Source organism: Octodon degus, unplaced genomic scaffold (genome assembly GCF_000260255.1).
Source record: "Octodon degus isolate 3935 unplaced genomic scaffold, OctDeg1.0 scaffold00020, whole genome shotgun sequence".
Classification (NCBI taxonomy): domain Eukaryota; kingdom Metazoa; phylum Chordata; class Mammalia; order Rodentia; family Octodontidae; genus Octodon; species Octodon degus.
The window spans coordinates 20265861-20273011 of NW_004524596.1; the positions used below are offsets into that span (position 1 = coordinate 20265861).

General features: G+C 36.7%; 1 pseudogene; it reads left to right on the forward strand.

Annotated features, from left to right (window-relative positions):
- Positions 1-601: 601 nt before the first annotated feature.
- On the forward strand, positions 602-1604 carry LOC101563873 (annotated as a pseudogene).
- The last annotated feature ends 5547 nt before the right edge of the window (positions 1605-7151 follow it).

The following is a 7151-nucleotide window of genomic DNA, read 5'->3' on the forward strand; positions in this document are numbered from 1 at the left end:
TGGCAGCCACAAGAAAACAAACAAGAGCATGATATTCCCGGTAGCATAGCAACCTTTCATCCTTCTATTTGTTTGTTCTGTAATCCTGGAGATCAAACCAAGGGCTTGACTCATACTAGGCAAATACGCTATCACTGAGCTACAGTCCCAGGACAACAACCCTGGGTGCGCAGCCTCCAGAGCCTTTGCTCTTGCTGTCTATTCACATACCTACAAAGAGATGAGATGACCAGGGACTGCCTTCATGTCCATTGTTCCTGAGTGACTGGCTCAATCAAAAAATGGATGCAAGTGTGAGGTGAAAAGATAAAGCTGTTTCTGATTCTCACCCTTACTTGCAAAATTCTCTCATATCTTTAATGGTCAAGGAAGGATAGATTTATTTTACTGTATTTTTTTTTTTTTGGTTGAATTGTTTTTTTATGGAAGGTTTATGTTTTGTTTTTGTGTGCTGAGGACCGAACCCAGGGCATCCAGCTTGCTAGGCAAGCATTCTACCGCTGAGCCCAATCCCCAGCTCCGGAAGGATAGATTTAGTATCTATGTAAGGGGCATAGAAAATATGAACAGAACAGATTTAAATTAAATAGCTAAGCTGTGACTCTGGCCTTACCGGCTGACCAGCTGACCGTTCAGTACTATGTCTCAGAGCCATGAACCGGTTTGGTTCCCGGTTGGTGGGGGCCGCAGGGAGCCTGCCGCCACCCCCGAAAGCTCGCAGCAATGAGAATCTCGATAAAATTGATATGTCTCTACATGAAATTATCAAATTGAATCGAAAGTAAAGAAAGAAGCAGACTTTTCCCAGACTAAATAGAAGACTCCAACCAAGTAATGCTCGGCAATTCAGGATGAGAGTACGGTGGGGAATCCAGCAGGATTCTGGTTTTCATAAAACTAACCTGAGCCGAAGAGGAAAAATAATGTCTGGGAAGAGACGTCCTTATGGAGTCATCACTGGCCTTGCAGCTAGAAAAGCAACTGGGGTTCGAAAAGGAGTTAGTCCTGTGAATCGTCCACCTTTAAGTGACAAGAATATAGAACAATATTTTCCAGTGCCAAAAAGGAAAGCAAATCTTCTGAGACAAAATGAAGTGCAAAGGAAACCAGCTACAGTTCTCAAGAGATCTAACCAGTTAAACAGAAAAAATAACATTCCAGTTAATTTTACCAGGAGTGGAAATAAATTAAGCCATCAGAAAGACACTCGTCAGGCAACTTTTCTTTTCCGAAGAGGCCTGAAGGTACAGGCCCAGTTGAACACAGAACAACTGCTAGATGATGTAGTAGCAGAGAGAACTCGTCAATGGCGTACTTCCACCACAAAGGGAGGAATTTTGACTGTGTCCATTGACAATCCTGGAGCTGTGCAATGTCCAGTAACTCAGAAACCTCGATTAGCTTTTACTGCTATACCCTCATTCTTGACAAAACAAGAACAGTGGGGATGGAGAGAAAGTTCTTAAAGGTGTTTCTTTACAATTTGATATAAATAGTGTTGGGAAGCAGACAGGGATGACTTTGAATGAACGGTTTGGAATCCTGAAGGAACAAAGAGCCACTCTCACAACAAAGGAGGAAGCCGCTTTGCCACTGTGGGATAGAGTCCATGTCAAAAGAACTTTTGAGTGATGACTCTGTTTGGAAACTTGAGTTGCTTGAAGAGTTCATCACAGAAATTCAAGAAACTTTACCTTAAAGTATTCACAAAGCTAAATAACTCTTATTTTTGAAGTTTTTTTTTCTAAATGTATAAAATAATGCCCTAAAAGGTAACAGGGAATATACCTATCTGTTCTTAATGATTTCATGGTTGGCCCAGACAGAACAATTTTCTGTTGACTTCCTTGGTTCCTCATGCAGCAGATGAAAGACAGAAAGAAAGTGATTATTTTTATGATAATAAGATTTAGGATCTTATCACCTCTGCCCACTTAGACTTGGCCCTGGTAAAACTTTGTCCTCTGTACTATGAGTAGATCCCTTTGTTGTTGTCACCTTTTAAGAGTGTTGATGTAATAAGTGCAGTTGTCTTTTTTCAATTAAACATATTTTTAGAAACCTTATGAGAATTCTAGTTTTGGCTTTTAAGGTTTCTGTAACTATCTGGGACTTAGTTCATTTTTCAGGTGGCATTAAGATAGACCCATACAGTTGAGTGCTGAACTTCTCATAAGAAATGTGGTTCTTTGCATTAGTCTTGGTTTAAAATATTGGCGTCTGAAGGTAGATGCATGCTTACAGAATTATGTGATAAGACACTGGAAAAGGTCTGGTGGAAAAAGTTGACAGTTTGTATTGAGTAATGAAGAAAGCATGCAAAGAGGGAGCAAGTTGAAGGACCAGAAACTTAGGTGAAAAGCTTCCATACCCAGGTCATTGGTGCACTCTGGATATAGTACAGTCTTGAGTCTGGTGTCTGCAGATTCTTCTGCAATTGATATTAGTTTTAAAAATCCCTTAGATAGTTTGATAGTAAAATTAATAGCCTTAAAGTCCTACACTTCTTATTCAAAATTAAAATTTATAAGCTTACTAAAGTGATTTATAGATTCAGAAAGAAAAATGTTACAGAGAAAAAAATGTGTAAAATTATAATAGAGTTACAGTGTAACCTTTGTTGTATACCTTCTACTCAGATGTTTTTGTATGACATAAAATTCAAGCATTTAGGGGGAAAAAGCTTTTCCTGTACCCTGGAGATATGGGGAGGAATTAGTCTTTTGTGCCAAGTTAGTGCTAAGAGTCTTCAGAACCTATGTACTAAAAATTACAGTAAAATGCCAAAATACAGCAAAATATATTATCTGAAAATTAACAAGTTTGGTCATTTTGAGGCTTGACTTTTTGGTTTACTATAATGTTCAAACTTCTAAATAGGTGTCGTTTCTCTGGCTTACATTATTATTGTTGACTTTTCCTATAAAACAAAACATTATCACTCCTGCCTACCTTACATTGTATACTAGACTTTGTATTTTATGTTCTTTGGATTACTTACTGGTTTATGCTAGCCATGGGCAGCTATCAGTAACAATTTCATGCTTATACTAAAGAAATCTGATCCTTAATAGCTGATATTTTGCCAGTACTTTACTTGATAAAGGATTATTGGAACCCAGGCACAGAATTTGAAAATAAACACTAGTCCTTCTTAGCAATTTGTATCTTTTCATGGAGGCCAAGGACTCATTGCAAAACATTTTTGCAAATTTTAATACTTAATATTGGATCCAAGAACAATACATTTTAGATGGGCTGCAATTGTTGGTAGCTTATTTTAAAGCAAAGAAAAAAGAACTGAGCATGAGTTTACTGTCTTTAGAACAGTTTTTGAAAATATAGTATAAAAGGGTTCTCATTTTCCTTATTTTAATTATACAGAAATGTTGTTAACATTGTTTTTGTAATGCCTTACATATTGCCCCAAATGTTGACATTAAGCTTGTCAAACAAAGTGTCTTTGGTATATTAAACTTTTGCAATTCATGCATCTGTAATTTAATTTCTCTTAACATAAATTTTGCCTTTGGTACAACTAAATTAAAACTCTTTTGAGTGCTAACATGTTGTATGTAAACAAACAATATGCTTTGTTGGGGGGATACTTCCTATCTTGGAATGTGGTTGTAGTCATCGTTGTTCAATTCTGAAAATTTTTTTCTTAAACAAAATGCAATTTAAAATTTTCTTTGCATCAAGGTGTATGCAGAACATTGATGCAGTGCATCACAAAGTGAAAGTCTGTATTTAAGGAGGAGGTGCTTTACATTGTACTTTTTGGTGTTTTTTGGAAAAGTTACATTTAGCCCTATTCTGAAGCTGCTCAGTTTTAACAAATAAAATATAACAGGTTTCACATGAAAAAAATAAATTAAATAGCTAAGGATCCATGTTCCTAATTTTCTCTAAGATCACATAATAGTGACAAGGTAACTTCTACCTGGGCTAGAAAATCTGCTTCTGATTTACATAGTACATGATTTGACTTAATGACCACCACTGTAATATAAAATTTGTGGACTTACAATATCCTCAAAATCTTTTTTTGTAGCTATGGAAAGCCTGGGTTTGTTGTTGATGGAATGTGATTTCTAGTGCCGAATTCATGGGATAAGGCAGGGCTTCGAGTGGACGTTTTCATAACAAGGACAAGTTAAGCGTTCAGGTTTCACTTTTTTCATGGTTCTTTGCTTGTCTGTTGTGGGATACCAAAATGTCTGCAGTTTTATTGCCCTAAGTAATATATCTTACATATTGACAATATGATGAATGGATATGTGTGCATATATGTATATAAATAAATTTACATATATAATAAAATGATATCAGTGTAACTATACTATCAATCCATAGGAAACTCTACTGTTCTTATTTTTGGACAATTAAGCCTTAAAAAAAGCCCTTCCAGCACACATGTGCACTGACCTCCCAGAAGCCACACGTGTGAGACGCTGCGAACTCTCAGCCACGCCATTCACAGGACAGTGCTTTTCAGTAAAAGCGGTCACCACATGAAGAGTTACATGTTTCCCCAACCACAGATGGCAGCATGTGAAAGTCCTGCTCCTTTTTTCACTCCTTCCAGAACTTTCTGTGGAGGTCACACCAGAGCTAGATTTCAGCTAAAGTCTTATCTCCATTTCACTTCCTCTGCTCCCCTCCTGTTTCTACTTGTTTTTTCTGAAACACTCCCTCAATACTCTATTTACATAAGACTCCCAGTGGTGCAATGAACCTCTGGACTACCCTGGATAACAGAGTAGGTAAAAAAATCCACTAGTTTTTGTCTAGGTCCGTTCCTTGCTGTCATATCAGAATACCCTGCTCTGGGAGATTTATAATGATCAAGAGTTTATTTGCTTATGACTCTGGAAGCTGAGATGTCCAGGAGCATGGTGCTGGCCCCAGTGAGGGCTTTGTGCTTCTGCATCTCAGAGCAAGAGGGGGTCGAGAAACTCACTTTTATCAGAACCCATTCTTGTAGCAATGACACCACCCACTTATTTATTCACTCTTGGATGGTTGTCCCTGTTCACAGTGCCACAAGTACAATTAAATGAAGAGACCATTCAAACCACAGAGGACCCAAATGAGAACAGATATTGAAAAATGTTAAAATAAAATGATGTAAATCAGTTTTAGAAAAAGCCATTCATTTACAAAGCAAAGAAGGGGATAAGGGACCGGGGAGATGACTCAGTAGAATAAGCGCTTCCCTGGCAAGTGCAAGGGCCTGAGTTCAATCCCTGGTTCCACAAAAAAAAAAAAAAAAAAAAAAAAAAAAAAAAAAAAAAAAAGAAGGGGATAGATTTAAACATAAAAATGTGCATAATAGTTTGGAAATATTGATGTATAATGCAAATAACATAAAAATTGTATACAACTGTTGATACACAAGAAACATAGAGTCAAAGGTCAGCCACAGATGCCTCCTGTCGACACAAATGATTCATGCCCATGAACTCATGTTTAATGGACATGACCTTGTCAGCTACACTGTTTGACATTTACAGAAAGATGTGTGATAGTGGGACTGAAGAATTCATTAGCATTTTGAATCATGCAAAACCAGAGTCTTTAACACATTTTATTGAGTGTGAACTGAAATCTGTTGGCCTGGAGAGGACAAAGATTGCAAATATTTTAAATTGGGCTCCCAAAGGGTGAGGAAAATTAAGCAGTAGTATTTTACCACATTTGATTGAAGGACAGGCAGCAAATCTCCTCCACCATTTAGTGCTTACGTGCTCACGAGGTTCCAGAGGAGACTGCGTGAGTCCAGAGAAGCCCAAAGCTCGAGGATGAGTGTGCAGAGAAATGACAAATGCCGAGTCAGACTCTGGACAAGTATTTGTGCTCTGATTTTTCAAAAGCAAAGAACTAGACATTTGAGATAGAAGTTCATTCATTTATTGATTCAACCAATATTTAGCGAGTGCCCCTTATGCACCGTGTCTTGTGCTGATTGCTGCGGTTACAGACATAGAAAGGCAAGGCTGGCCTCACATGTGGGCTCTGCTGCTTGTGCTCTTTCTGGCTTGCTTGCTTCGCTTTTAACACATAATTTCAAGCATTTATAGGCTCTGTCTGCATCTATATTTCCTAGGCATTTCAAATATGTTAAAATGGCAAAGTGTTACCTGATTTTTTAAAACTGTTCAGTTAGTTCAGAGCCCAGAACTGTCACAGGAAAAATGGATCTTTTAGAAAAAACAAAGCAAGCCAAAATCCCATCCTCCACAGTTACAACTTAATGTCTGGATATTTTAAATTAAATATTACATATATTTTTCCATGAAAATTAAAATGCTACTTATGTCTCCATGATTCCTTTACTTAGTATTAATATACAAGTTGTAAAACTCATCAAGATTCTAAAGCACAGGAACTCCCACGTGTGAGAGGTTAGACGATGCCTTCCCATTGAGAGTGCAGTATCTTGATTTATTTCTTCTTGTCCATCCCCAACCCACAGGTATTTCAGTAACCATAGCGACTAACAATTGTAAATACCTCATTATTACATCTGCCTTGTTACAACTTGGGGGGGTTATAGTAAAATTAAAATTATTATTAGTTTTGCCAAGTACAACAGTTTAGATTCTAGTAAGTACAGGACAAGAGTTTTTTCTGTTGTGCTAATTGGCTTATTACATTTTGATTAATATTGTGACTATATCTTGAGATGAATTTATAGGCATAAATTTCCTGAGTACTTTGAAGAAAATATTTATGAGGGTTCTCTTATTTGTTAATGAAAGAGTGTTTTGAGGATCTTTTATCTGACTTTTATGTTTTTTATTTATTTATAGAAATATGTAAATGGAATTTGGACATTGGAAACCAAGCCTTTAAATTTCCATAAGTATCTCCCTTTTTATCAAACATATTATTTGAGAACATCTTTCAAACTGTCATGCCATAATTAGGTGTTCGAACAAATTCTTCATATAAATTCTCTTTGTCATTGAAATTTTACAAGTCGGTTTGTGCTTGTGTCCACTTGATATCCCTAGATATTCTTTTTCTTCATAATTTTATTGATAAACAAATAGCAATGATACAGTTTCAAATCAAATCGCTAGGACAGTTTCAATAATTAACAAACTGCATACATTCTTCTTAGTGGTTAATTGCTGTACAAGATG